At 41.9% G+C, this 16,452-nt stretch overlaps 1 long non-coding RNA gene across 2 annotated transcripts; it reads right to left on the bottom strand.

Annotated features, from left to right (window-relative positions):
- Positions 1-4,673: 4,673 nt before the first annotated feature.
- On the bottom strand, positions 4,674-7,909 carry LOC136751764 (uncharacterized). Of its 2 annotated transcripts, none has more exons than XR_010817061.1 (5): positions 7,663-7,909; positions 7,211-7,543; positions 5,919-6,029; positions 5,443-5,516; positions 4,674-5,042 (listed from the first exon to the last, which is right to left on the bottom strand). It is a non-coding gene; the product is annotated as an uncharacterized LOC136751764 (long non-coding RNA). The 2 variants fall into 2 exon arrangements; XR_010817060.1 differs by having other exon boundaries at positions 4,674-5,045; positions 7,663-7,908.
- Between the last annotated feature and the right edge of the window lie 8,543 nt (positions 7,910-16,452).

Here is a 16,452-nt window from a genome sequence, read left to right as displayed (position 1 = left end):
GGCACGTGCTACGGGTAGTATTTCTGAGAAACCTACCGTGGAGGTTCTGCTCTTTAGTTTCTTTCCTAACTCTTTAAATTTGTCTTGCAGAACCTCTGTCCTACCGTTTCCTATGTCATTGGTTCCAATGTGGACCATGACCAGTGGATAACTTCAATTAAGGCAAACTAATAAGAAGGTTAGAAATGCTAAGACTGTCTGAAAGTAGAAATACATAACAAACTTATAACTACTTCTGTACCTTCTATTTCCGTAAGCCTGTGACTACCTGTATACACTATCTGTCTGTGTACACTAGCACTATCTGTTCTACTTCCTGGGCCTTTCTACCTGATGATCTCGTCCTCTTCTTGCTCCTCATGAATCACAGAAGCCTCCTTGGATGAAGACTATTGATGAAGACTATCTGCTAAGTAAATAATGCCACTATGCCACTATGGCATGGAAACAATATTAAGCCCACAAGCCAATATATTAATATACGTGATCTCCATCTGTGGGTCACAGGTCATGAAATGTCCACCCAGTCGTGTGTGTTGGCAGATTGGCTCTTACAGCCCAGCAGGCCTCAGACTGCTGTTAAACACGTCTTCCATTCCCATCATTCCAGTTCAATATTCAATGTTAGTTTCAACTGAGGCTTTTGGTGACAGTTTGATGAGGTCAAACGACCCCTTCCCTTCTGCTCAGAAGTGCCTGAGCTCCCCAGCGCTGAGGAAGGCAAGCAGACTGCCTTCCTGATTCCCTGTGACCCCAGATCCTACAGGGGTCGACTCTGATGTCTGAACAGGACCCGTGGATCCCTCTTCTTGAATCTCTCTGCTATTTTCAGAGGCTCATTCAGGCAAATTAATTAAGTGGATGAATACAACACTTGACGCCTTATCGAATATGGCAATCGAATTAGCCAGACACCACACTAAAATAGAAAAATCACAGAGTAAGCCTCTTTAGATCATGCCCATCGCATTTCCTGTCAATGAGCACAGAGATGTCTTTTCAGAATCTGTTTTATGACAAATGGGGCTGACTGGTTGATTGAGTCGTTGGTCTGACCTGGTCCAAAATGACAGCAGAGTCACTGAGGAGAGAGGCAGTAGCACAGGGTCCAGATGAGAGCATGGCGGTGCTGAGGGTTAAGCTACTCACACTCCTGTAAGTGTGAACATACGGCCCCAAACTGACTCTGCTCTGGCTTCCGCCCCAAGCGGCGTTCATGCTGAAGGCTGGCTGTGAATAGCAGCCTGGTACGCACAGCACTGCGGTCAGTTGCAGATAAGATCTCAGCACCTCTGACATGTTGTGAAGTCCGTTCTCACCTGCTGGTTTTCCTGTGTCACAGCTTCAGAGATTGAGTTATCACAGCCAGCCTTTCAAAACACTGAGACATAGTCAAGCTAAAAGTCCAGTTGCTTCAGTTATAAAATGCAACTCAGAATGCAAAACTTCTCCCTTAAGAACGTGTTTCAGCAGGAATTTGATGAGATTATGTTTTTTAGCCAGGGATCAGGTTGAGAGTCCTGCTGATCTGCTGGGGAGGGAAGCAGGGTGAGAGTGGGGTCTGGAGACAGCACTGGGAGTGCAGACTGGGGAAGCCAGAGGACTAGGGCTGAAATGCAAGCTTAATAAGGGAGTCTGACAGCTGGCAGTACGCTGGACGCTGCTCACCTGTACTGCGGAGGCTACAGGTCTGAATTTTGCACACTGACCATTTCCGGTCTCAACAGACAGAGCGTGATCCAACCACACGCCCATTGCAGCTGTCTTTTCATGAGAGGCGTCATTTGAACCAGACTGTAAAGAAGTGTAAAGATTTTGCTATTTTGGGTTTTACAACTTTTGCTTTGTTTGAAGCTGCAGCTATTGTTCTCTTTCTCACTGAGACCGAGGTGTCAGTGCAAATCAGAGCCTGCAGCAGCTGGGCTTTGTCCTGAGGTTCCCCACTTACTGGCAGGCAGCCTGCATCCCCCCACACAACTCAAGTGTCTCACGGTGGCAGTTCGAGTGGGAGTGCATTGACGAGTGGGGAGATGCCCGACTCAACATGATCAAAACAAACTTAAAAAAAACGCTGTTCTCATTAACACTAATGGCATCTCAGAAGTAAACTGTTTAATAACCGTGCTTTGATTCCACATGTCGGGGAGAAAAGCCACCATACAGGCACGGACCAGCGAGGGATTGTTGTGCACCATGTCTGTCTGTATGTCTTGCCATGCTTGCTGTCTGTGGTTTCTAGCTCTGCTGAAACCAAACGTTATTTGTTCCACAGAACAAGCTGAGAGAGGGGGATGCACTGGAGGTGGGGGCCGGATGTGCTTGACCACAGTGACACGCAGGCTGAGAGCAGGCGTGAAGACCGTGGTGAGACAGAGAAGCCGTGGTGCTGCTGTGAGAGCAGTGGGGGTCCCTGCGGTTCTCTGAGAGCGTTGGCTTCGCTTTTCCCTGCACGCTCCAGGCTCTGACTTCTCCGTGTTGGTGTGTCTCTGTGCTGCTGTTCACATACACAGCACACCTGTTGATGTGGGCTACCTGTGGTTTCACACCTCTGCTCTTGTTTGCTGTCTTTTACAAGGTCCACTGAATCACATGGTCACCATGAGCAGTCTGTGGAGGAGCATCATGCTTGTGTGTGAATGTGTGAATACATGTGTCATTAATGCAACAGACAGGGTGGTCAGGGTCACATGGTCAGGGTCCGTATGTATCCAGTCTGGCCCGGTGCTCAGTGCAATAGGGTTGCCACATTTTGCACACTGAACACATGAACATACTTCTTAATGGGAAGATATGCTGTGCTTGGCTCTGGGTCCTGTGGAGGCCAGGCGTCACTGTGCGACTGGTGTGGGCGCTTACATGAAACGGCAAATGAATTAAAACAACACAGCAGAAATTCTGTATGCTTACTGAAGTCAAAAAAGTTATGTGTGTGATTCACTAATTTGGGCATTTAAATGTGTGTATGTAAACGTGTGCATGTGTGCGTGTGTGTTCATTTATATTTATTTATATACGCATTCACATACTGACAGATAAAAAGCTTCCTCCAACCGACACCTCAGCCGTGTGGTTTTTCATGATCTGTGCAGTGCCATGAGAGCGGGTCTGTGCTGTGACTCGGAAGAATCAACAGATCGAGCGCGGAACACATTCTCACAGCGCGCCATTTCATTGCTCCCTGTTCTCACCCTGGAGACGAGGCAACAGGCCTCCCTCTACTGTGGACTGTAATTCCCAACATTGTTACAGTGGACAACAGTACTGCACTCCAGTGGCATGTGTAAAAGGGGGAAATGATGCTGCTTGTTTTGGTTGATCGAGGGTGCAGACTTTACGAGTCACTAATTTCTCTTCAAAAAATCATAACTGAGATCAATAAATAAAGATTGAATCAAATGAGTCAGGTACAGTTATTGTATAAGGAAGGCAAATTGTCTGTTTGTTGTACATTGTGGATTCCAGCATGCTAGTTTATACAGAATCAGCATTAAACACCGATGAGGACAAGAGTTGGGATGAATTGTGTGATATCTGACCTTTCACCCCAGCAAAACTGTCCGGTTGCCCCACTGCGTATCAGTTCTGTGTTTGTGTGTTCATATACAGTCTCCTCCACAGTGACCAGTGGGTGATCCTGGTGCAAAAAGCATTTCATGGTTAAAAGATAATTTGTTAATACAATTTGTTTTGACAAATAACACATTTACTGCACTGTGCATTCTAAATAATAATTATAAAAATCTAATTAAAATAAATCTTTGTATACCTCAAAAATAATTAAATCAATAATATACTGTATATAACAAAATATGGTTACAAATGGCTATAGCTCTAATTGTAGGGTTTCACATATAAAGCAGTTGAAGGAACTGAAGTGGTCAGTGTGTTCCTGTCTTTGTGTAATATAATGACTCCAGTCTCTCTATCTTTAAAATAAAAAAATATAAAAGAGGAAACAGGCTCTTTTTAAAACCGCTGTGTTTCAGATTAAAAGACAAGCAGAATTGTGACTATTTATAGAACAGGCTGTACAGCAACAGGGAAATTAGTCAGAGGGGCCCATTTTTATCAAGGTTCACAAACCACAGTCAGGACTTCCTTGCTCAACATTTTTAACATAATTAAAAAGTAATACAAAATAAATACATGTATCTATACCCATGCATTACTTTTATACGATATTAAGAATGCCTTTTCAGTTATTTTAAAATATATCTGTCAGGCACTGTATTGTTGGCAGAGGTGATTCTAGGGTATGTTGGGGGGGGGTGTGGTGGAGTTTTCTCCCATGAGAGCGGAGGGGGTGTTCACATTTGGGGGCCCACCCTCAGCCCAGGGCCCCAGGGATTGCCTAGGATGCCTACCCCCTTGCGACGCCCCTCATTGTTGGTGTTTAAAAACAATGTTTCTGAAATGATCCTACATATCTGAGCTGTTTCTCTGTCGTTACAGAACACAGAGGATGTCTGAGTTCACGCTGCATCTGTGTGCTGTGCATTTCACAGTCCGCTGGTGTCAAAGGATAATGGGTTTACCTAGTGTTTTCAGCGTGCAATAACCAGTGATCCACACATGTCTGTGGAGTTTATATCTCAATACTTTCAGTTGATTAAAAAGAAGTTATTCACTAGTACATACGTTGTTTTGGAAGACAAGAATAAACATGACATAGCTGCACTTAAACTTGTGTTTTATTACAATAAAGATATTTATGGAATATTTACAGATCTGTGTACATGAGTACTGTTTGTGTATACTTTCAGATGGCTGTTGTCCATAACCTAACACTGACAGCAATTAAAGTTTACAAACAAATTCAATTTAAAATAAGGTCAACCAACCAGTAAACATTCATCATTATTCTCAGTGGGTGTTCAGTGGAAATGTCCATGGCGCTGGAAGACGCTCTGTGCAGGGTCTCGTTCCCCCAGACCTGCTCTCTGTCAGCAGAACTGCACCTCAGCGTAGGTGGTGTGTATGTCTCTGCTCTTTATTTTAGACCTTTTTTCAGACAGATGCACCTCAGAGTACAACATGTCAGTCTGCTGAAAACAAAAAGAGGAGCTCTTTCATTCTCCTAACCCAAGACACCCTGAGCCAGATTTACAAAACCTTTACTGTTGTGCTAATTAACACCTGTTTAAACTAATAAAAACAACACTAAGAAGTGGACAAGTGTTACATACATCTTTAAAAGTGCTGACTTAAGTTAACAACAATTACATGAAATGCTTAGTTAGCAGCTTTACAAAGGGGAGCTGAGTTAAGACTTTAAAAATATAGAAATGTAAAATGAGTCAATACACTGAACACAGGCATAGTGCAGCACTGTGCCCTATACAACACTGCTACACTGCTGTGAATAATCAGAGCTCTACAACACTGTGTATAGTGCAGAATTGGTGCGGAGTGTACTTTCAGTCTTCTGCACCAATACCTTACCTGGGGGACCTCCTGGGGTTTTTCAGATTTCTCAACACAGAAACAGTCCATTGCCTGGAGTCTCTTTATTAACACTGAAATTAATAAATGAATATTATTATTATTATTATTATTATTATTATTGTTATTATTATTATTATTATTATTATTATTATTATTATTATTATTATTATATATTTATTGTAAATATCATATCCTTTATGTATCCTTTATCACTCCTTTACTGAATGCCAAACTACACCTTTGCATCTTCATAGCTGAGATTTCTATTGAATTACCTTTACCAACATTAAGTATTTGGATCTGTGCCCCTAAATCACAAGAACATATAACTACTGTGTGAATTGATTGGGGCATTTCCAACTATGCAAAGCACTGTCTTCCTTAAGGTTACATTTTGCTTTCTATTGACACAACTTAATAACATTAAATTCACAGCGTTTTCATAATTGCTGAAAAATAAATATTAAACTCACCTACGATTGCGATCAGAAACATAACGTTGCAGACGAGAGAGACGGTCATCAGAGTCGTTTTCCATGTTTCTGGTTGATTCTGACTCTCGGTAGCCGAGTCTGGGGGGGGCACTGCCGTGATACAAAGTGTCCAGTGAGAAATCACATTACAGCAACCTGCTGCTCACAGCAATGTGTAACCAAATATTGGCCAATATACTCTAAACTCTTCTAAATATGAATACAAAAAACAATTATTCACAATAACAGAAAATGCTCCCATTGTTTCCTTTTCAAGAAAAAATAAATGACAGTCTGATTTTAAATAATCTGATGAACTAAGTTTTTATAGCAGTCCAATTCGGTTGAATTTCACCTCAAGTAGAGTTAAAGTATATAAGATATAAAAACAAATCTAAAGCGCAATTAGAAAACATTGTGGGTTAAGAATATAAAACATTTTAATAGAAAAGTAATTAACCAGCCTCTGGCATTATAGATATTCACCATCAGTCAGACTCTTCTGTGTTTTTTAACTGAAATAGTGTTTTTAATGGAATTTGACATTTTAAGGAAAAACATTTTTTAGGTTATTGTATAGATATATTTTTAAAATATATACTGTTTAAAGATATACTGTTTAAAATAGAATATCTAAATTATTACTTGAATTTAACTTAAAACTCTGATGAGATATGTATTGTTGAGCTTCTAATTTTGTTTTTGTTTTAGTACTTTTTGCAATCATAGTAGAACATAATAATGTAAAAATTAGAGGTACCAACAATGTACAAAAAATATAAAAAGTAATATTAGGGCATATTTATATTTTAGGAGATGTAGATGTAGACATATACATATACATCTGTGTTGTTGATCATGTCAATTATATATAACATTATGAAAATTCCATATATTTAATTGTAGAATTGATAAATCTAATACAAATGATTATTAAAGATCTTCTTTGTTAAAGTTAAAAAAGAAAAACTAGTAAATATGGTTCTTTCTCATTTGAGATTATATTTCAAACCACAGACTAACACAAAACAGAATATAGCTGCTGTACACCATAATCGCATCACTGTTAGAGCTGTAGAAATCCACACAGTGTGAAAAGAATAACTGAATAAGTGTAAATATCAAAATGTCAGAAATCATTGTCAAGGAACTCTTTTCAGTGAAACAGAAACATGAAGGGATTAACAGTGTTGAGACCCTTAAATATTTTGAAACGGTTGTATAGAGTTTGTTTCCTGGATCACTACAAATTAATACACCATGTTAACTAGATAGATGAATTGACAATGTACCTGTGACACTCAGCACAGTCCCATTGTGGAATACCAGTGTGTCATTCTCCCTCTTAGCACAGTAATACGTCCCAGAATCCTCTGCTGTAACGTTCCAGATGAACAGTCTGTTATGAGCTTCCAGTGAATAATGATCTCCAAAGCCATTGTGGTACCAGGCATCTGGAAATTCAGCTGACAGGGAGTGCAGTATGAACAGAGGCAGCTGACCTGGGCGCTGTCTGAACCAGTGAATACGAGGCACAGTGAGGCCACAGTGGACGGTCACATTGTCTCCTGGACTCACACTTCTCACTGACAGACACTGAGCACAGACACAGCAGGACAGGAGATCTGCAAAAACAGAAAGGGTATATATATATATATATATATATATATATATATATATATATATATATATATATTATAGCACTAATTTAAAATAAGACAGATTTAAGATAGATGTTACTTACATACAATCTGCAGTCTTAAATTCCACCAAAATGTCATTTTCCTTGTAGAACATACACATTCATATTGATGTCTTTATAGCTTCGTTGTGGGGCTGTAGAAGGAGCACTGTAATCAGTGAGAGAACTGACAAGCTGTAGGTCATCGCATTAAGCCTTCTCACACAGAGGAAGTGATGTTTCATGTTTAAAACTCCCCTTCCCTGTGTGTGATGTAACCACAAATAAAGAGAAGCATATTCTATGCTTTTACATTTTATTTAAAAAGTGTAATAGCTAATAATTAATCATGTTGTCTTTCATATCATAAATCTGCACACAATTCCAGCAAAACATGATCATGGTATGGTGTCCTAATCCCAGATTAAAAAAACAAAACTACAGGGAGCACTCTCACAGTACATTACACAACATTTGCTCATGAGTCATTGGAAAGAAGGATAAATAAATCTGCCTAAATACAGACAGGTGACAAATTAAAGGAAAAACCAACATAAAGTGTCTCAGTAAGGTGTTGGGCACCACGAGTCACCAGAACAGCTTCAATGCTCTTGGCACAGATTCTACGAGTCTCTGAACTCTACTGGAGGGATGAACACCATTCTTCCAAAAGATATTCCCTCATCTGGTGTTTTGATGATGGTGGTGGAGAGCGCTGTCTAACACGTCGGTCCAGACTCTCCCATAGGTGTTCAACTGGTTTGAGATCTGGTGACTGCGAAGGCCATAGCATATGATTCACATCATTGTCATACTCATCACACCATTCAGCGAGCCTCAGGGCATTGTCATCCTGGAAGAGACCACTCCCATCAGCAGAGAAATGTGTCACCATAGGATAAAGGTGATCACTCAGAATAACTGTAATGATTTGCAGTGACCCTTCCCTCTAAGGCAGACATGGGCAAAATATGGCCCGCGGACCGTGTCTGGCCCGTTCCTTGCTTCACTCCGGCCCGCTTTGACCTCCAGACTAAATCATCATTTTGAATAATACACACTCGCGTAGCTGTGAAAACTTTAATAAAACACCGTAAAAGTCCTCTTAGTATTCATTAGCATGTACTTTGAATGTGAACACATACAGTTCAGGGGACTTTTAATGTACTTGGTCGACACAGGCCTCTGATTGGTTGCTGTGATGCGTGGCTATGGTTCAGCACAGTGCGGGAAGTGATGTCACATTCACCGGCACATTTACCACCACAACACAAGTTTATCTAAGAAGAGAAACATAGACGCGCAACAAAATACTTCTTTACTGATGTAGGAAAAGCTGTGTGCTTAGATTGCAAAGAAATTGTAGCAGTATTGAGTACAACTTGAAACGTCACTTTGAGACGCAACATGCATCTAAACATGAGAACATGTCTTCGGAAGAGAAGGGTCGACAATCGCACGGGATGGTTTCACAAATGCAAAAGGAGCAAAGCTTTTTCACAAGACTTTATTCAGCTCATGATGGCATTACCAGAACAAGCTCTGTGGGTGCTCACAAAATCGCAAAAAACAGCAAGCCTTTCTTTTCTCAGAGGTAGAATTCATCAAACAATGTTTGGTTGAATCTGCTGCAATATTGTGCCCTGACAAGAAAGCGCTTCTGGAAAAACTTTCACTGTCAGGTGCACTGTGACGCGACATGTTGAAGAAATTTCTGAGAACTTGCAACAACAGTTGAAAGGTAGGGTACATTTTTTTTCTTATTTTTCTCTGGCCCTTGACGAGAGCTGTGATGTTAAAGACCAGCTGTTGATTTTCATATGAGGCATTACTACAGATTTTACATTGACTGAAGAACTCGCGTCAGAAACACAACTGTCCGGAAAATGTCCGATGGCTCAGTTTGGGGAAGGTGCTGAAAAGAGTGTAGGACCTGAAATCAGAGATCGATTTGATTTTGCGAGTGAAAGGAAAAGATGCGGACTTCCCTCAACTGCATGACGCGGACTGGCAGACTGATTTTTCACTTGCCGTTGATGTCATGGATCTCCTGAATGAACTGAATTGTAAACTACAAGGAAGGAGGCTTTTTGCTCATGACATGTACTCCCTTGTCAAAGCCTTCATGGCAAAGTTGCTACTTTTTTCTCATCAAATTGAAGGCAAGAACTTCACACACCTCCCAACATTGAAACAGATTACGATATCTGATGTGAACCGGAAAAAGATATGTATCTCTACTGCTCGCTTTGCACGCTGAATTTTCATGGTGGTTCATTGATGTTTAAATGTTAGAAAATGACATGGCTTTGATTTTGTCCCCTTTCACATTCAGTGTGGACAACGCTCCTATTGATCTCCATCCTGAGCTTATTGACTTGCAGTCAGACACACTGCTTGCGGAACAATTCAAATCTGCGCCACTCCTGAGGTTTTGTGCATCTCTCAATGAACAGAACTTTCAAAAGATCAGGGTCCAAGCTCAAAAGATGCTTGTACTGTTTGGTTCAACTTACGTATGCGAACAGACATTTTCAGTGATTAAATTCAATAAATCAAAGAACAGATCCTCCATTAGTGACACCCACCTTGCAGCAGTGCAGATGCTGCGCATTGCAACATTGGAAATGACACCTGACTTCACCTCCCTTGTTAATCTCTTCTTCACATTGAATGAGAAGTTTCAAGTTAGATCTATTTTACACGTTCTAACGTAAATATTGTAGTGATCCTGGCGGGTGTCTGTGTGTATGTGCCAGTAGGGCAGCCCAAAGGTGGGGAGAGGATGTAAAAGTGTGTATGAAGGGTGGGTGGGTCAGTTCGGGGACCCTGTCTGTCTGTGTGTGCATGAGTGTGAATGTGTGTTATATGTGGGGTGTTGTTGTGTTGGGCTAGGGAGGGATGTTTGTGTCTGTTTGTGATAAAATTTATATTGAGAATTAAGTTCAGCCTATTGGTTAGGCCCTCCACAACAGTCCCAGTTTCTCATGTGGCCCCTAGGCAAAATTAATTGCCCACCCTTGCTCTAAGGGGTCAAATGGACCCAAACCATGCCAAGAAAATGCCCCCCCACAGCATAACAGAGCCTCTGGACCCCCTCACTGTAGGGGTCCAGCAGTCAGACCTGTACTGTTCTCTTGGTGTCCCACACATGCACTCGCCCACTTGTCCAGAACATGGTGAAGGATGACTCATCTGACCATATCACTTTTTTCCACATCTCTGTAGACCAGTGTCTATGGTTTTTGCCCCACTGAACTCTCAGATGTGCATTTGTCTTTGTAATGAGGGGTTTATGCACTGCAGCTCTACTATAATACCCCTCTCTGTGTCGTTCTTGACTGACTGTTCTTGCTGACAGTCTGATCTTGTCCTGCATTGACAATCTCAGTCACCTGTGATAGAGTTGCTCTTCTGTTTGTCCTTACATATCACAGTAATGCATGAGCATCACGGTCATCGAATGTGCTCTTTTGACCACAATTTCCAACCCTATTTACTGATGTCTTTTCCATAGATCTAAATGCAGTAACTTTAGTCACTGTCCCTATTGAAACACTAGCCAGTGTGTGTGACTGAAGCTCCTGCCATTCGTGCCCCAATAATAATAATAATAATAATAATAATAATAATAATAATAATAATAATAATAATAATAATAAAAAATCCTTTCCTCTTGATATCTTGATCCAAAATCGAGGTCAGCTGGGCCTGCTCAGCATTTGTATACATGCCACAGAGCATGATAGGATATGAATTGTTTAATTGTATCATGCGGTACACCTGTTTGGAGGCATCTCCATTCGTTACGTTCCTCTACTTATTTATTCAGGTTTTTCCTTTAATATGTCACCTGTCTATATATCTACCTTCAAATAAATTTAAGATCATGAGAACATAAGAAAGTTTACAAACCAGAGGAGGCCATTCGACCCATCATGCTCAATTGGTGTCCATTAATCACGATAGGTTATTATCATAACCCCGGTTCCCTGAAAAAGAAAGACAGCCATTACCTAATGGGAAGAGCCTTCTGACCTGTCAATCAGTGAAAGTATGTACCAAAGCTGCCCAATAGGGGTCCTGCTGGCAGGAGGAAGACCCGCCCCCGGCGTCTGTGAAAAGTCTCCTCCTGACTGCAGCTCCCTGCCATTTCTTCATCAGGAAGGTTGTCTGGCCGAGCGACCCCTGAAGAGTAATAGCTGTCTATCTTTTTCAGGGAACTGGGGTTATGATAATAACCTATCATTCCCTTTCAAATCCAAAGACAGCCATTACCTAATGGGAAGACTATACCAGAGCTGTCGCGAGTCCCAACACCTGACTAAGCCTAAACCCACAATTACAAGGATAGCAGAGCCTCACGGTGCCTGAGGGATAGCAATTTGAAGTACCTGGGACCCCAAGCTTGGGTGCAGCCGGTCCTCCACATTGAGGTGGTAGAACCATGTTAAGGTCTGTTGACTGGACCAAGTCGCAGCATTGCACAGTTCTTGTGGCACCGTGAAAAAGAGCCCACGACGTGGCTTGTCCCCTCGTTGAGTGCGCTGAGAGGCATGGGAACATTAGCAGTCTCATAGGTTAGCCGGATTGCGTCTGCCACCCAGTGCGCCAGTCGCTGTTTTGAAACCGCCCTCCCTCTCGTGGTGGAACTGTAGCAGACAAACAGCTTGTTGGATTTGCGGCAGTGTGCAGTCCTCCGCATATAGCACCTCAAAGCCTGGACAGGGCAAAGTGTGTGTAGTCCTCAGCTGATGTATGTGGAGGGGGATGGAAAAACTCCAGGAAAATAGGTTGGTTTATATGCAGGAAGGCCGGGTTCGTCCTGAGAGTGACTCTGTTGTTGCTTCCTACGAAGATCAGACAGGCTTTATCCACAGACAAGGTGTGAATTTCACCAATTCCCCTTGCCGACGTTATCGCTACAAGGAAGGCCACCCTGAGCGAGAGGAAGCGGAGCTCCGTTGTGGAGATGGGCTCAAAGGGAGCACTACTCAGTCCTTTCTGCACTAATTCCAAGTCCCAGGCTGGAATTGTGTCCTTTATTGGTGGTCTCAAAGTCTCGCACCCTTCATAAACTGGACCACCAAGAAATGGGCTCCTGGTGAGACATTGTCAATTTTATCATGGCAAGCCGAGATGGCAGCCAGATAAACTTTCGGGGTGGATACACATTTCCTGTCTTCAAGCAGCTTTTGCAGGAAGCACAGGATTGTCGATATAGGGGATGACATGGAATCCACACGCCTCTCTAGACACCAGTTCTGAAAAACAGACCACTTGTAAGTATATTGGGCCCTGGTGGAGGGGGCCCTGGCCAATTGCAGTGTTTCCACGACATCAACAGGCAGCCCCAGAGACATCAGGCGGAGCCTTTCAGGGGCCAAACCCACAACTGCAGCTGTGCTGGGTTGGGATGCCATAACAGTCCCTCTACTTTGGCTCAGCAAGTCCTGTCGAAGCGGAAGCTGCCATGGATCTGCACTGATCATCTGTGCCAGCGTCGCGAACCATAATTGTCTCGGCCACCGGGGAGTGATCAGGAGATCAGGAGGTCAGTGTGTTCTGGGCATGCTCCTCACCCAGACAGTGCACGCATAAGTCATGTCCATCGTCCGAGGGCAACTTGCCCTGGCACCCCGAACAATGGTGGAAAGCCCCCTTTGGCTTCATCCCGGTTAGAAAATCCGTCTTCAAGTCGTCTACGTCCAGACCCTCTAAGTAAATCGACAGCTCTTGTGGCAGATGAACTTCGCCAAACTCCTCAGCTCTGATACTGTCCCCCTCGATGTTTAAGTCGAGGTTGTGGATGTCGAAGTCCGAGAGGTTGACACGGGCATCCAGAGATCGAAAGCAGGTTGTGATGTTGTTGAGAGGTCGATGGAGCACGAAGGTCGACGGATGTGGTTGAGCAGTCCACAAGGTTGGTTGAGGTCGACACAGGATGGACACACAGATATCGACAGAAAGGTCGAGGGATCGACAGGGTTGGTCAATATTGACAGAAGAGTCCAGGGATCGACAGTTGGTTGTTCTGTCGAGCGCTGCTCTGGACGTATCGAGCGGTTTAAAGTCCACCGTCAGAGGTCGAGAGAATCCGGAGGAAAGAGTGGGGCGGTTGCCAACCAGCAACGGGGAGGCTCCTCCAGTGGAGTAGTCTCCATCTCTGTCCTCTTCTACACCACTCGAATCTGTAAGAAAGAATAATGGTACAGGAGGTAAAACCGTGCAGCAAATCTCAGTGGAGGGACCGAGGCTGACTCCGATCGAAACTCCTACTGCGCACTTACCTCTGAAGAGAAGCAGAAATAATAAGGACTGTAGTCCGATCTCCAAAGAGAGAAGAAAAAATTAGGAATATATTCCAAAGAGGATAGCAAAAATTCAGACCGCACTCCGAAGAACAGGTGAGCACACTTCTGAAAACTTTAAGGCAATCGCAAGTGAATAGCTGTAAAGGTACCAGGGGCGGGTCTTCCTCATGCCAGCAGGACCCCTATTGGGCAGCTTTGGTACATGCTTTCAATGATTGGCAGGACAGAAGGCTCTTCTCATTAGGTAATGGCTGTCTTTCGATTTGAAAGGGAACTAAGTGATCCAAGGATCGTATCCAGTCTATTTATGAATGTTCCCAAATTTTCACTTCAACCACATCGCTAGGGAGTTTGCTCCAGATTGTGATGCCTCTCTGTGTGAAGAAGTGTCTCCGGTTTTCTGTCTTGAATGCCTGAAGCCCAATTTCCACTTTTAACAATATACCCTAACATTTGGTTTTACCTTTTTTTTGCTTCCCCACATTGTTTGGATGGGGAAAGTGATGAGTCCACGTAGACTCCTAGGTCTTTAAGCACAGGCCCTAGTACTGATCCTTGTGGAACTCCACTAACAACCTCACTTCAGTTAGAAGCGACTCCTCTAATCAACACCCTCTGTTTCCTATACATCAACCAGTTCATAATCCATCTACTTACATTACCCTGAATGCCTACAGCTTCTAATTTGAGGATCAGTCTTTGGTGTGGAACCTTATCAAAAGCTTTTTGAAAATCTAAGTATATCATATCATATGCTTTCACGTGATCTACAGCTGCAGTTGCATGTTCAAAAAATTCTAATAAATTAGTAAGACATGATCTGCTTCGTCTAAACCCATGTTAACTATCTCCAAGAATATGGTTTCATGAAGATGCTCCTCTATTTTCTGTCTAATAATTTTTTCCAACATTTTACAGGTGATGCAGGTGAGACTGATTGGTATGAAATTTCCTGGCTCAGTTTAGTCCCCTTTCTTGTGGATTGACATTTGCTGTCTTACAATCAGTGGGCACATCCCCTGTTCTAAGTGTCTTTTGGAATATTTGAGTTAGCAGCCTATAAATAATTTCCCTTGTTTCTTTAGGTACTGTTGGAAATATACTATCTGGCCCAGGTGATTTGTTTGTTTTTTAATTCTGCTAGTCCCTTTAGTTACTCCTCCTCATTTATCCTGATCTCTCTTAGTGTTTGACTGGACTGGACTGTCTGAAACTAGCAACAGAACAGGATGACTACCTCTCACCTGTACTGTCCTGTCTGTCTGTGGCAACTTGTAAATCTGATTGATCAAGTACATACTATAATTTTGGGATAACTTTTTAAAAACTTTTCAAAATGTGTCCAAGTATTTAAATTGTATTATATTTATATAAATTTGTTTTTAGTAGGTATATGTATTTATTACCAATAGTCACACAATTATCAAATGAGAAAGTTATGATGGAGGTAAATTGAAGTTTACTGAACTCCCTGTTTGCTCTAACTCAAGCACATCTCTCCACCTCCACAGTCTCATTCCTTTGCAGTAGCTCCTTGGCTTCACCCACAATGTGAGGGGGGCTCTGACGGCCTCATCTTCATGGCCACGCTGTCATTCCCTCACCAAGCAGGTTAAGGCCAAAATAACTCCATTCAGTCATGACCTTTTCCACCTAATTTTTTCAATAATTTATTTAGCAGTTACTTTGATTTCTAGAGTATCTTATTATACACTTCAATGTCACCCATTATCAGTCTCAATAACGCCATAACATGCCTGTTTTTAATTTATAACAAGAGTTGTGCATAAAGGTGAGTGCTCAAGAATGACAAGGGACTGATCACAGTTGAGTGGTTCTTGTTATTGCTACCCCTTGTTATGGTATTTGTGTCTGGCCTATTTCTTAAAACTGTCTAAGTACTTTTTATAGATTTTTTTATATCCCTCCAGTTTTTTATTTCCTTTTCTTACTAGTACTGTATTTAACCCATGTTGATTTTTCCCCACATAGTTTTTATTATACATTAATAATCCCATAAACCTATGATGCAAAATATATATATATATATATATATATATATATATATACAGTTAGCTGCACGCTACATTCATTGAGTAAATAATAAACACATACAGACAAACATACAAGTGAATACACTCCCCATTTGATGGTTATTTTCTTTCCTCTTTCCTTCATAGTTCTATTTGTCTACAATTAAGGATTGTAGGGGGGATTAAGCAATCTAATCTTGTATACCCTGCAGCTGTGGCAGTAATTGCACCAGGGATCTAACGTGGTTGATTGGGCTTTCAAATGGTTATTTTTGCTAGGTTTTGTATATCACATCACAATTTTTGTATCAAAGTACTTTGAGACTTAATTTGTGTATGGACTCTGTATTTGTCAGTGCCAACATTCCACCTAGTGGAACCCAAGGGTACTACAACCACCAGTCAGATGTAATTATATTACATATAATATCATATTTTAAAGGGGCTCATGTGGGGAACTTCCATATTGAGGGGATTTATTTAGCATTTCATTGCTGACCATGTAA

Source organism: Amia ocellicauda, chromosome 6 (genome assembly GCF_036373705.1).
Source record: "Amia ocellicauda isolate fAmiCal2 chromosome 6, fAmiCal2.hap1, whole genome shotgun sequence".
Classification (NCBI taxonomy): domain Eukaryota; kingdom Metazoa; phylum Chordata; class Actinopteri; order Amiiformes; family Amiidae; genus Amia; species Amia ocellicauda.
This window is presented reverse-complemented; position numbering and strand designations above follow the sequence as displayed.